The sequence below is a fragment of the Microcebus murinus genome, chromosome 10, assembly GCF_040939455.1.
Source record: "Microcebus murinus isolate Inina chromosome 10, M.murinus_Inina_mat1.0, whole genome shotgun sequence".
NCBI classification, from domain to species: domain Eukaryota; kingdom Metazoa; phylum Chordata; class Mammalia; order Primates; family Cheirogaleidae; genus Microcebus; species Microcebus murinus.
In genome coordinates, this window is record NC_134113.1 from 100,191,079 (window position 1) to 100,202,381 (window position 11,303).

The 11,303-nt window shown below is 49.3% G+C and overlaps 1 protein-coding gene across 7 annotated transcripts in view; it reads right to left on the reverse strand.

Annotated features, from left to right (window-relative positions):
* The window catches only part of CACNA1C (calcium voltage-gated channel subunit alpha1 C), a 613,935-nt gene that overhangs the window by 546,199 nt on the left and 56,433 nt on the right, over positions 1-11,303 (reverse strand). The gene's annotated exons all lie outside the window — the stretch shown is intronic.

The window sequence follows — 11,303 nt, forward strand, 5'->3', positions numbered from 1 at the left end:
CACTGGGGCCATCTGAGAGTTCGGCTGGCAAGGCAAGACTGCAGCCCAAGGCCACCCACTTCCCTTCACCTTTCTCCTTTTATTCCTCCTCTGGCCCCACCGAAAACACTCTCCTGAGGCCTGCAGCCCAGTGTCCAGAGGGAACCCAGCTCAAAGAAGGCTCCCGGCACTGAGTCGCCGGAGTCCCTCCTGCGACGCCGCTGCGTGTAGCCACCTGCGCAGCAGCCAGTGGCAGTGAAGAGCTGAGCTGAAAGGGCATGCTTAGGCTCACCCCCTGCGGGCCAACCTTCGGAATGCTTCTCCAACGGGCAGGGAGGGGAAGGGCCTGCTGTGGTCACTCTCTCGCCCACTCTCACGTGTCAGTCTGGCACAGGTGGGACTCGGAGTCAGGTCCTGGCCTTCAGCACCTTCTCCCCTGAGGCCCATCCCCAACAACCCACCCACTGCCACAGCTCAGACCCAGCTGCATTTTGAGCTGTGCACGTAGCCCAGCTGTCAAGCATAACATCTGCCACTTGCCACCTGCCTTCCCCGCACAGCAGAGGAGTCTGCAAGCACAGGCTGCCGGAGGCTCGTGCTCCCTGGTCCTGCTGAGACTAAGCGGCCGTGAGCACCACGGCAGTCCAGGCGCCTGCAGAAGCCCCACACAGCCCCGAATGCTCCTCCTGGACACACCGCCCTCCTTATCCTAAAGGACTAGCCCTGCTCCTCAGGACTCAGAGACGCCGAGAAGAGAGCCTTTCCCACCCCACATTTCTGAGTGTCCCTGAGCACAGAGAGGGAAGCCCCAGGGTTTCCCGATCGCTTGTGCCGTGCATCTGAGGAAGGCTCTGCAAGTTGCAGGGCAGCGCCGAAGGAGCCACAGAAAAGCTACGCTCCGCCCGCCAGAGTTAAACTAGGCCGGGGGGAAAACAACAAGGGGCCACGGAGCTCCCAGCACGGGGGCTGTGCCATGGGCTCCCCCCACTCCCAGGCTCCGCAGCCCAGCTGGGCTCCGGCAGCAGGCAGGTTCCGGCCCCACCACTCACCATCCATCTTGGAAAGGTCAGGAACTAAATTTGGAACTTGGCTTTTAGTTCTTTTGCTTAGATCTCTAAGTTATCTTGAAAGCAGTCTGAGGGAAAGGTTCACAAAGGAATGTGCCAGAAAAAAAAAAGGGGGTCAATATTTTAGAGAGAGAATATATCTGTTTAGTGTTAGTAACAATAGTTACCATGATAATGCCCCTACGTTCATATGGCACATTGCATTTTCCAGAACATTTCTATATATCCTCTCATTTGACCTTGCCGGGACTCAGTAATGTAGGAATTATTACCCTTGTTTCACAGCTGAGAAATCCCAAGTCCAAAGAAGCAAAGTGCCAAAGCCATGCCACAGGCCAGTGGCAGAGCTGGAACCAGAACCCAGGGCCGTGCCACGCAGCCCACACCCGTCGCTCAGGCCACGGCTCTGCACGTCTGCACGTCTCCACCAGGGCTGGGGTGCTCAGACATTCCCAGTGCCGCCTTATGCCATGGAAGGGGTGTGGCTCTCACCACATCTGACATTCCTGGCCCTGCTGCCAGACCAGTACAAACTGGGGTCCCAAGAAGGGCCCAAGTTCAAGTGCAGGCCCAGACAGCTTCCAGGAACTGCTTCTGATGACTGAGTCCATGAGAAGGTCCTGCAGGTGTTAAGCTCATCTCAGGAAGCTGGGCTGATCCTGAGTCCCTCTCGCCCCAGCCAGAGTCTCATCTAAGGGTCTGTTTGGTTGAAGATCTCGACTACTACGAATCACTGGTCCCTGGGAAGATACAGCCTCAAAACCAAGTCAACCTCTCAGGCCTCCGTCTTGTCCACCCCATGCTTTCCAGATGGCAGAGGCCAGGGCGCTGTGCCATACCCCTAAGAAACTCACAGGCAGACACAGCCTGAGGAGCGGCATTCCCTGCGGCTGCTCCTCCGGGCCCTTGGTAGAGACAGACCACATATGTCACATACACTCTGGCCGAGGACCCAGTAATTAAAGGACTGCATGCTAAGCAAAACGCCCTCCCTCTTACCCCTTAAGGAAGCCACACGCACAGCAGTTAAGAGCACACTTCCAAGCCGCACGCTTCCAAGCCACACGCTCCAGCCGGAATCCCAGCTGTACTGCTTCACAGCCGTGCGACCTTGGGCAAGTCAGTCCATCTCCTTGTGCCTCTTCCTCATCTTTGAAATGGGATGACTGTAATCACAATGAAGGTCTCACAGGGCTGTGGAGAGGCCTGAATGAGTTCACTCATATAATGTGCCGAGAACAGTGCGGGGTACAAGTGTCACCATCACTGCTGCCGTCAATGTCAGTGGGAAGGCACCCACCCAGCAACTTCAGTCACACAGACACCACTGAGAACAAAGGGGATCAGGTGGGGAGAGGCTTCGGAGAAGCCAAAATCAATGTTATAAAATCCACAAATTAAAGCTAATGCACTTTATTCATAAGTGAGCCTTGCAGGTCTTCAATCAGAATCTATTTTCTTGTACTTTGCACGTAACTGTAAAGATTCGATTATCTGGTTTCTGGGCCTATGGGAGCGAGGGAGGAGCAAATTAAAAGAGCTGGTACTGGAGCAGGCAGACACCCCAACAGGGTGGTGTATAAAAACATGTCCAAAATCACTCTCAGATCATAATGTTCTGAGACCATTTGGAGGTCCCTTGCCTCTCCCAACAGCTCCCAGTATTACAGCAGGCTCAATAATTGAATTCCAAATGATTGTGCAGTCGTAGGAATAGCATAAAATATGTGCAGAATCTTTCTTTTAAGGATCCAAGGATTTATATTTTATATTCTAGAAGGACTTTCTTCAAATATACCTAAATTATAAGGAGTTTGGTACATGAAAAGTGTCCCATTACATAAAAAGTGAATTTATGTGGAACATTTCCCCCAAAATGAATAAAGGTATATAAAAATGGTGCAGGAGGTGTCACGACATTTAGACTTCAAAGCATCACCTCCTCTTACCCCATCTATTGGCAACTATAGGGCAGACAATGCCTTTCCCTCCCTCTGAAACGCTTAGTAAGTAAACACAGAGTCCAGCAACTGCCCCAGGCAGCCTGGGGTTCAGACCATTTGATTAAGCGCAAACCTGAGCCAGAAGCTGCCATCTCATGTGAAGTGGCATGTTCTGGACAAGGCTGAGCCAGTGGTGTTGGCCGGCCTCCTCTCCTACACCAGCCTTGCCACACGTCCCATCCTGTTCCCAGCTCCGTCCTTTCTCCTATGGCATCAGTCCTTAGGGAAAGAATTTTCTTCTCTGCGTCTTAAACCACTGTATTTCTACAGGGCAGCATTACCAACAAGGTGTGATTCCTCAAGATGTCTGTGATGGTGTCAGTTGGAAAGGCGGTGCACTCTCCGCCTGGCCCAGGGAGCCATGGGGCACTTCTCCCAGGGTGGCCGCTATGCGCAATGGCTAAGAGCACAGGTCTGGAGATATACTGCCTGCCTCCACGTGCCAGTGTCTACACTACATAGCTATGTTCCACACACTATCTCACAAATTATTTACATTTTCTGAGCTTCAGTGTCCTCATCCATAAAATGGGCTAATAGCATACATCTCATAGGACTATTATAAATGCTAATATATACACAAAGCACTTAGGACAACATCTGCACATGATATGAACTCATAAATAGTGTCTGTTGTTATTGTGTTAAAGGCTTAGAGAAGTCTTATAATAGTTCATTTAACTTTGGTTAACTTGGTATTTACTGAACTTATTTTGCAGCACAACCAAGTTTGTTTGTTAATACCTGTTTTTAAATATCTGTTAGTACTGCTACAAAGTATTTGATCGCTTCACTTCTACCTCATTGGATCCTCATAGCAACCCTATACATTTCAAGGAACAAAGAACCCAACCTATGGTTTCATACAGTCCAGAATTCAAATGAAAGCTCTGCTCCTGGCTTGTGATGTCACTTTACGTCTCTGAGATTTTACTTCTTCATCTAAAATAAAGATACAAGGCTGGGCGTGGTAGCTCACACCTGTAATCCTAGCACTCTGGGAGGCCGAGGCGGGCGGATTGCTTGAGGTCAGGAGTTTGAAACCAGCCTGAGCAAGAGCGAGATTCCATCTCTACTATAAATAGAAATAAATTAATTGGCCAACAAAAAAATATATATATATAAAAATTACTCTGGGAGGCCGAGGCGGGCGGATTGCTCAAGGTCAGGAGTTCGAAACCAGCCTGAGCGAGAGTGAGACCCTGTCTCTACTATAAATAGAAACAAATTAATTGGCCAACTATATATATAGAAAAAAATAGCCGGGCATGGTGGCGCATGCCTGTAGTCCCAGCTACTCGGGAGGCTGAGGCACCAGGATTGCTTGAGCCCAGGAGTTTGAGGTTGCTGTGAGCTAGGCTGACGCCACGGCACTCACTCTAGCCTGGGCAACAAAGCGAGACTCTGTCTCAAAAAAAAAAAATTAGCCGGGAATAGTGGCGCATGCCTGTAGTCCTAGCTACTCGGGAGGCTGAGGCAGGAGGATCACTTGAGCCCAGGAGTTGGAGGTTGCTGTGAGGTAGGCTGACACCATGGCACTCTAGCCCGAGCAACAGAGTGAGATTCTGTCTCAAAAAAAAAAAAAAAAATAGTAATACTATACAATACAATACAATACAATACAATACAATACAATACAATACAATACAGAGACAACACCTGGCAGGTTCGCTCACTCAACAAACACTAATGTGTGCCAGGAACTGCCCAAAGCACTGTGGACACAACGGCAAACAAGATAGATACCATCTCTACCCTTAAATACTCAAATAAACAGAACCTACACTTTATGGTTGTAGGAATTAGAAACACTGCATGCAAAGCACTGGCACCTGGTGGTCACTCAGTAAAGGTAATTATGATGATGAAGCAGGTATTATTACTCCCACTTGCCAGAAGACATACAAACAGAAAGATTAAGTGACTGACCTACGGCCACACAGTTCAGGTCTCTCTTCCTAGTTCCACACCTGTAGCCCTGGCTCCAGTGTAGCTTTTAAGACATACCCACCCTCAGATCCCACTCAGACCAGTTCAACTGCAACCTGGCTTCTTAGAAGCACTTTCCCGGTGCACTGTGTCAAGCTAATTCTCTCACCTAGAATTCTCTCCACTGCTGCCTCCCCTGCCTATGCTCCCGAGAGAGGGTGTTCCTGCATGACACGGTAGCTATGTGGTTTGTTCCCTATGATTATCTATTAGTGTATCTTACAACCTGGCATGGCTGCAAAGTATGCATGCCTGATGCTTTAGGACAACACCTAGGAGATAGCAATAATAAATCTCGTTTCAGTACAATCATTACTGTTGATGCATGAAAGCCTCATAAAAAGATTTCTCACTCTTAGGCAAACCTAACAAAAGCAATCACAGCTCACTACAGGAGGAGGAGGGAATCCAAACTGGCACCACTTCTCACTGCTCAGAGCATGCCTCTCTCAGAGCTTGGGGCTGACGGGCAGGACTCAGGCTCAGCTCAGAACTTGTGGTGTCCAAATGCAAGACCCCAAGTAGGGTATCTTCAACTCAGCACTGCCTGGGAATGGGGGAACCTCAACCTCACAGTGGCTCATACGCTTGCTCAGTGGACCGGCCCAAGACACACAGAGCCTGTGGGGTGGGGAGTGGGGTCCCCCAGATGATCCACTCAGTGCTCTCCCTCTGGGGTTCTTTTTTCATAAGTGGGTCTCCGTTCCTCTCCCCATACAATCACAAAACACTAATCCTGCTGGATCGGAGCTGCCAGCAAACACAGCATTTTGGTCTCTTCTCCCAGCCTTCTGGGGCAAAAACTAGGACGAGGTACCATTGATTCTGACTTAGCCAAAAGGAGCGGATGGAGAGGGGCCATCAGCCTTCAGTTTTGAGTTCTAAGGGACACATTCACCTGTGCCAGACACTGTCCTATGCATTTTATACACGTTAACTCACTCAATCTTCTCAACCAGGTTATGGTGCCACTCTGCCTCTCACGGCCCCCGAGAAAAGACCAGCCCAAAGATGATCTCTTCTCTGGCCTCTTCCCTCTCCTCTCCACCTCCACTTCAAGCCTGGTTCTTGCTCCAGAAAGTACACAACACTGTTCTCTGCACAAGGTCAAATGCCAAATATATTCTCTTAATATTCCAACTCAAGCCAAGTCTTTGTGGACTTCAGGGTTTGCAAAGAACAGGGAGTTTTCCAAACAACAAGTCTACCCTGTTTGCAGAGCCATCAAAAGACATCACAGAATTTACGCAGTCACAGCCATTGGTAAACAAGGTTTATAGTGGCTGTATTATAAATGATGTGCTGCATGGTAGGTGGCATTGCCAGTAACAGGACTGTGAATATATGGAATGGAACAGTTTTCAGGTTTTACTATGATTCATTAGCAGAAGGAAAAGATAGGAAAGATGATGATTTTGGGTGCAAAAGTATATGTTAGCTGGGGCATAAAACAAACAGACTTTTATTTAAATAATGAGAGAAAGATCTTAAAAACAAAACTCTATTCTGGAATATTTTTCATCTATTAGAAAGAGAAAAAAGCGAAGTGTTAGAAAAAGAAACGGGGATTAAATCAAGCAGGTGGGAGAAAGGCAAGGGTGTGCGCAGGAGCAAGCGCAGACGCGCGTTTGCAAGTGTGCACGAACAGAAGACGCTTACTTGGCTGAACAGCTCATTCTCGAGCCCAGGAGAGTGAGTGCTCTCGGCGGCTGACGTGTGCCGTCTTCTGTCTGAGTCCTGGGGGAGCTTGTGGGGAGACAGAGCCGACTGCGGGGGAGCTGGGGTGGGTGCAGTCCCATGCAGGGGACCGTCCCAGGTCACTGTTCTCAAGGAACAGTCTGGGACCACCTGCATCAGAGCCACCAGGGGAGCCCGCCCCCGACACACGAGCCGGAACCTGTGGGAAGGGCCTGGGACGTGGGCTTCACTGCCGTCTGCGCCGGTCGCAAGCTGCGGGCACGGCGTCACCGCTCCTCTGCCGTTTCTCAGAGCAGGACTATGAGACAACAACTCCTTATTTTTCAAACAAAGTTATGAAACTAATAGGGTGGTTCTCAAGCTTCATTTTGAGGGTACCTAAATGATTTGGAGAGTCTCATTCCAGCATGACAAAGGAATGTTTCAGGCAAATCGTTATTGTGCCCCTGCCATTTCAGAGCCTCCTACTTTTAGCCTTAAGCTTTGCTCTTCTTGTACTCAGGCCAACCCTCTTGTCATCAGCCTTGAGCTGCCACAAAAACACGCTTTTGAACTGCCAACCAGTCTTTCTTTTATATTTTTAAACTCTGTTCCCTTAGCGTCTGAGACTGCACGTTCGGCGATTCCCCTCCTACCTCTCAGGTCAAGCCTTTCTCCTCCACCCTCTCCAGGGTGTGGCGTGCCCTTCCCTCCTGTCTGGCTCCGCCCTGTAGCAGCAGCTCTGGTCCATGCCCAGGGCTTCTTCTCTGTCTACCTCCTGTCACCCCCAAATCTCCATCCTCAGCATGAACTGTCTCTTGGGCTCCAGGCCCTACTGGCTGCCCAGTGGACATGTCCATCTGCCTGTTCCATGGGCTCCTCATTAACAACCCCTAATTGTCCACATCATTCCCTGTCCCTCAGTGCGACCTTCCTCCTGAAGTCCTTCTCCTGGCCTGTTCCCCATATAACCATCCTGGGAGTCAGTCCTCTTCTTCGTCCATAAGGCCAGGGCCTAAACCACGGCCCTCTAGCCCTGCTGTCACTATCACGCAGAATCTAACAAGGTATCTCCTGCTCTTCACAGCTGAGGCCTCCACTTGCACCATCTTCCTCGCATAGCAAGACGGTCTCCTGCCCTCAAAGCCTTTGGCCTCCCAACGCCCCGCAGTGCATCCAGCTGTGTGCAGGGGTCAGCAAGCTCTGCTCACGCCCTCAAAACCAGCACCCCTTCCTCAGGTCAGGAAGAGACTAACTGCAGGGGCTTTGCATGTGGGCACACCTTAGCCTGAAATGTCTCTTTTGGCCTGGAAATCACCTCTTACCGGGAGATGCAACTCAAATATGTCACCCTATGTGAAACATGCTTACTCCCTTCCCACCAGCAACGTGAATCAGGCCCTCCTCCCTGACACCTGACCGCCTGTGAGACCTTTCATTATTTGCAAACATCTGTCCACATGTTCCTCCTCCCTATTAGTCACTAGCTCTGCCTCCTGCAGTATCCCGAACACGGTGCCTGGCTCTTGGTGTGAATGTGTGCCCATGGCTACTTGCCCACGAGGGACACCGGTGGGAGGGGCACTAGAGACAGACCAGAGGGAGCATCCAGGAAGGAGGCAATGAGGCCTGGGTCCAGTGACGAGGATGACGACAATGACAACAATAACACCCAACATGAACAGGACCCAACACTTAGCCTCTATCATGGCACTCTTCTAAGAACTTTATGTATTTTGACTCCTTTAATCTTCACAGCAACCCTACGAGGTAGACTCTGTTACTATTTCTATTTTATAGATGAAAAAACAAAGGCACAGAAGGTTTAATAAGTGACTCTGAGAACAGAAAGGAGGCTAAATGTGATAGATTGCAATTAAAATCTCCAGAACTGGATGCCTGCTCAGTGGATGTGGAGAGGGAAGAAGATGTCAGCGGTGACTCTGAGTGACAGCAAGGCCAGCCATGCCACCCACCCAGCCAAGGGCAAAGAGGAGCAGGTCCCCTTGGGGTTGATTCTGTTTTCTCTTGGGGGACAGGTTGCATGGTGGGAGAGAGGATGAATTCTGTTTGGGGCTTGTTTAAGGCCTCTGCAAGACACCTGGCACATGTAACTATTCACCCAGACCATGCCGGGCCCCTCATTGTTGCCCTACTCTCCCCGGCACCCTCATGTGATATCACCTCTATGTTTACAGGCAGGGAACTGAGGTTCAGAAAGACTCAATAACTTGAGGTTAAGATCCAGACTTTCGAAGTAGTGAAGCCAAGATTCAAACTCAGGTCTGTCTAACTCTAATTTTGCTCTATTCAAGAGGCCGGTAGCTCCCAAATCTGATTAATCATTAGCACCCCTATGAGGAATTTTTTGAAATGTACATTTCCATACCATGCCCCCAAACTACTAAATCTGAATCAGATCCACCAAGTGCTGGACTCAGTATGGCCTAAGGTCTCCAGGTGGTTGCGATGATAGGTGGTTTCAGGAGCCACTACACTTGGCCACAGGCCTCACTAATGGAAAGAGCTTAGAGCTGGAGATGTAGGTCTTAGGAATAATTTACCTAGGAAAGGAACTTCAATTTGTGGACAGGGATGAGCTCACCATAGGGAGATTACAGAAAAAGAAAATCAGAGGGCCCAGGATAGAAATCTGGTAAAAGTTCCTATAGAAGCAAGAAGAGAAGCTAGAAGAAGCAAGGGGTCAAAGTGTTTCAAAAAAGGAGCATTTGACAGAAAAGATGTTGCAGAGAACGAGGAAGAGGAGAGCCCAGATCATGACACTCACAGTGTTATCTCCATGGAGCAGAATAATATTCTGATCTATTAGCTGAAGTGAGCTTCTGTTTGTTCCTCTAGGGGTTTTCTAATACTCATGACTACCACCTCCCATCCCCCCATTCAGCGGTGCCATCACTGCCCCAGGGAACATATGACACTATGGAATGCAGAGGATGAGAAGTCAGATCCACAGCTTTATTAGGGTTTCACTCACATAGCATAAAATTCCCCCATTGTAAGTACACAATTCAATGATTTTTAGTAAAGTCACACACTTGTGCAACCGTCCCCACCACCTATTGATAGTTTTAGAACAGCTGCATCACTCTGTGGTGTGATCCCTAAGAAGTGCTATCCCTCCCACATCATCCGCACCCAGCAACCTAACTCCAGCTCCTGAATACATCCACGGGGACCCTCTATGCTCTCCCACCAGCCCCTCCACCCCCAGGAGGTACAGGGCCACCAGGTCTTGGCCAGCCCAGGGCTCCCCTCTGCCTCAGCAACCCAGCAGCCCTGCTGCTCCTTCCAGCAACCATGGGCTGTGAGGGCTGTTGCATGGCCGGCTCTGGGGCCCAGGAGAAACCGACCATCTGCCCACTTCACCACTACTTGGGCCTAGAGTAACCCAAAGCTTCACTGGCTTAGGAACAAAACATTGATTCTGTTTATAACCAAAGCTCCTTTTTAAAAGGTGTGGACTAAGTGCTAAGCCACAGGGCAACAGAGGCCTGAGGCAGTGGAGGAGGCGGACACACAGAGAAGAAGCGGGAACAATGGAAGGAGGTCCTGCTCTGGAGAGACATGCCTCCAGGTACTTATCTTGACACAGTAAACATTTCTTGCCCATTAAGAGACAAGGCCACACTAGCACTCCGTCCGCTGACTCCCAACCCACCATCACTCAGTGTTCCGCCCAGCTTTGAAACCTTTGGAACTTGTCCCCAGCACACAGCCAACCCCAAGCCATAAGACGCAGCTGCCTCGCTCACACTGGACACCTTACCTAACACAGATCTGGATCAGCAGCTAACTGTGAAAACTTGGAAAATGGCAGAGAAGTTTAAAATATGCATCAGACTTATTTACTAAAATGGCCAAACGAAAGGTTAAAGGTTACAAAACAAGAACTACCTATGGGCACCCACAGTCAGCAGCAGTAAGAAGGAGAATCCCATGATCAGACACTCCTACCTTGCTAATCAGAGGAAGGTGCTGACGATGGTGGCTTTGGTGACCAAACACACTTTGTGGAAATCATGTGAAAAGCAATGGAGGGGGAGAGATGGGATTTTCCTCCGTGCCTGTAGCAAAGGCATCCTGGAGTGCCCCAATTTTGCCAAGTGCATTCCAGAGCTCTTTTCCTCACATGCCAAGATGGAGCAAAGGCCTTTGTAATGACTTCACACTCATCCAAAAGTAAACACACTCTCCATTTTTTCCATGGACAAATTCTAAACCCAAATTGCCAGCACTGGCCTCTCAACAATCCAAATGGAAAGTCGCCTTTCCCAAGGAAATAAAGCCTTTTTAACTCAACAATACATCTTGGCTGCAAAAGCAAACTTTCCTAAGAGCTTCCTAGAAATTATTTATCGTGCAGCGATGCTACAGATCACCTGAGCAAACCCTACCAATGGAACAAAGGCATTTAAGCTAAATACCAAAAAAGAATCCAAGAATAAATGCTCACTCTGGCAAACACCTGTACTCAAAACTTAAGCAGCACATTCTGTAACACTAACAGGATCTGCTACTCAAAACACACACACACACACACACACACAGCTCACCACCACCTAACTGG